This window comes from Corvus brachyrhynchos, unplaced genomic scaffold (genome assembly GCF_000691975.1).
Source record: "Corvus brachyrhynchos isolate BGI_N302 unplaced genomic scaffold, ASM69197v1 scaffold283, whole genome shotgun sequence".
In the NCBI taxonomy this organism is placed as follows: Eukaryota; Metazoa; Chordata; class Aves; order Passeriformes; family Corvidae; genus Corvus; species Corvus brachyrhynchos.
This window is the reverse complement of record NW_008237409.1, coordinates 553,515-557,090: the sequence shown is the minus strand read 5'-3', so window position 1 is coordinate 557,090 and position 3,576 is coordinate 553,515.

Below are 3,576 nucleotides of genomic sequence, written 5' to 3'. Positions count from 1 at the left end.
GGGAACAGCCAAACACAACCTTTGCCAAGACTGCACCCATCCAGTGCTGGGCTCGGGCTGGTACTTTAATAGTTCAAGTTTGGATTATCAAGTTCTGTGTAACAGGGACAGAAGGAAGCCGTGACTGATTCTATCCACAGCCTATTTTCCTTAACACTAAACATCCACTTCTAACAACTGATGTTTCACTCAGGGAAGAAATAACCTAAACATAGTGTTATAATCCATTTTAATCTGTCCCCAATGGTAACAAGGGATGGAAAACAGGCAATAAGTATGAGGGTTTTCCTCTCCTCACCCCCATAGCTTTCAGAATCAAAATAAGATTGAAATGAACAACTGTTCAGAAAAAAACATGCCAAGTCTCAGAGGAGCCTCACCTGCGAGTGCTCAGAGCCGCCCACCCCCATGCACGCTCCAAGGGCCCTACAGCAGGCACGTATCTAACTAAGCTAATTAAGCAAGTGCCTGAACACTGAGACAGGCTGAGCCAAAGTCCTGCTCAGGTAAGCAGAGGTCAACTGCTTCATCTGGCCAAGGCTGCTCACCCTGCTGGGGCCACTTGATACCCATCACAGAAAGCAAAGGGGCCAAACAAGCACCGACCACATCATCACATGGGGCAAAGGACATCTTCCCTCTGACCCCTGGCACATGGGGGGGGTCTCCCAGAGCCCCTTGTGCCCACCCAAACTGGAATAGTTCTCACTTTTTTTTCTTTAAATGCAAAAAACGCCCTCAGGATGCAAACCAGTCCAAAGAGACACAGGCTACATACGAAAACCAGACACAATAAGCCTTGCATTGCATGTCTACAGGAATCTACCAGGCGTGCGTACGGACAACCACACCGACACCGACACAGCAGCGACACCTCACCTCCACCTAAACCACCCAAAGGCATTTTTTTTGTTTCTTTTGTTCTTTTGTTACAGAAGGCCACTTTGAAATAAAACAAACAAAAAAAAGACAAGGAGCCCAACAGCAGTGGCAGCAGCCAGCTCAGTGGGATGATGAACGCTCCGGACACGCTGTGGGCGCCTGGAGAGCAGAGGCCTCTGCCAAGGGCCGTCCCCTTTGTCCAGCTCTGCTCAAGAAACCAAAACCCAGCCGTGCCAGTGGCCAGGGGCCCAGTGGTGACACGGGAGCCCCTCTGGCCTTTGACACCCAGCACTCAGCCCCAGCACGGACAGACAGACGGACACACACGCGCGTGCAGAAAAACCCTGACGGCAGCAGTTTGGCTCCAGCCCTTATTTCCCCATGTGAGATGTGGGTCACCAGCTGCCCCCAGGGACATGCAACCGCTGCCTCTCAGATCCCACTCAAGCAACTGCAGAGAACATGGGAAATCAGATCACTTCCCTTCCTAAGCTAAACTACGCAGATCTGGCTAATTTTTACTGGTGAGGTCAGGAATACATTCCTGTATCTAAAGTGTCAGCGTTAAGAGCTCTTTTCAGAATCATTCTAAAGTAGCAGTTTGGGTTCTTTGCCCTCTGCCTGCACTCCCCTGGCAGGCGAGCTGGAAGTGGCTTTGGCAGGCTCCGGGGCTGCCGCGGGCAGGCTCAGCCCAGCCGGGCCAGCACGAGGCTCCCTGCGGCACCGCTGCCATCCCCGGGGTTCTGTGCCCACAGATCTGCTCAGCTTCAAACACCCCCGGCCGTGCTGGCTGAGCTCTAAGCACAGGTCCAGCTCCTGAGCACCACTCGGCTGTCGGCAGTGGGACACAGAGCATGCGGGCTGCAAGGGCACTTGCCCTCAGCAGAACCATCTCCACTGACAAACAAGCTCTGAGCCAGGTGTGACAGGACAGAAAACCCTCTCAAACTACAATGTAGAAACTCCATTTTCTATTGTTTCTGTGGTATGGTTACCAATAACTAATATTATTCAATAACAGAAGAGATTTCTTGTAAACTTCATATTTATTGATTTTTTGGGGGACAAATTAGATCTTATGAATCCCCAAGTGTACATATATATTTATATATAGCTTTCTCCATAGGGAAAACATGTATCAAAGGAGGAGAGACATTCCTAAAGTGCCCCTTATCATACAGTACTGAACGGGATTTCTAAAAACATCAGTGTAAATCCAAAGGTTCTGAGCAAGAATAACAGAGGTGGAGAAGAAAGGGCTGTGGCTGCTCTTCTTCCCACAGACTAGAGAAAAGTTGGCTGACTTTAAAAAACAAAAAGAAAAACCCCAAAGAAATGTTTCTGGTAGCCCTGTAAAAGGCAGATGAGAACAGGGGTACGTAAGACATCTGGAGCAGCTCACAGGGCTGGCCAAGGGGGATGTTCCTAATGGGGAGGCCAACACCTGTGAAGGGGATCAGACACACAGCATGGCACAACTCCCAAGGGAAAGAAAAACTAGCCAAGATACAGGACTGGGCAAAGTAGGGCCACTTTTTGCACTCTAAACTGTAAGGGAGCAGAAGATGAAATCAGCAGCAGCCCTGTCCATACAGCACAGGCCATTCAATAACCCATCAGAAAGCTCATCTCCCTGGGGCTCAGCCAATGCTCCTGCACTGAGCCCATTCTCAACCCAGCTCCTTCTTCTCTCCTCGGAGGAGATTTTGTTATTTTGTGAGTTGGAACAGTAAAAAGAGGCAGAAAAACACATCCTCCCCCTCCTGATGCCACTGCAGAAGGCAAAGCCACACAGTCCCTCCTGGGAAGGGAGGTGATTCTGCTGCACATACTCAGCTTTGAGGAGCTTCTGATGAGGAGCAACTGACCCAATAGCCAACCCTACCTCAAATACCAGCACACAACGGCCTCCTTGGGAAAGCACCTGCAGGGACAAAGGACAACCAAGCCCTGGCAATTCTGGGAATCCCCCAGTGTTACTGGTGCACTGGAATGAGAAAAACCATCTGCTTAAATACGGTTTTAGGATAAGAAATCCTTCAAGGTTTGCCCATTCTGCAGGAGCTGTGCTGGTAGCACAGCCAAGAGCTTCCTGAACTCAAGGATACATGAAAGAAAAATAAAACAAGTGGTAACTGGGGCTTTATAAACAGACTTTACACAGTTCCCAGTGACACCTGCTCAGAAGGCACAATCACCCCTGAACTCTGCAGTCATTTCTCCTGCCTCCAGATCAGTTTTAACTGGGGACAGTATGGAACAGGCAGATGTTCTCAATTAAACCCCTGACGCTGTTCACAACAGTCCTCAACAGGCTGAAGTCCTGCTAGAGTCAACAGGTCTTTTGGGCAGAGTATGGATGCTGTTCTCCTGCAGGAGACCTCGCCCCACGCTGGATGCAGCCGGGCGCAGAGTGAGGAGCGATGGCCCAGCTGCCCTGACCTCCTCCTCCTCTCCCAGAGCTCCAGGGCACATGCTGGGACCATCCTCCCATCCTGCCCTAAGAGAACAGCTGCTGGCTACAGCAGCATTTTGCCTGCAGTAAGGACTGTGGAATACTTGTTTTAAAAAGAGGAAGACAGAATGGAGATCATTTACAGCAGTAACTACGCACACAGTGCAAGGACCAGAACATTCAGCCAGCAGCTCAACATGTCCTAAGCAGCCTCCCGGGCAGGTACCAGCAGAGACAAA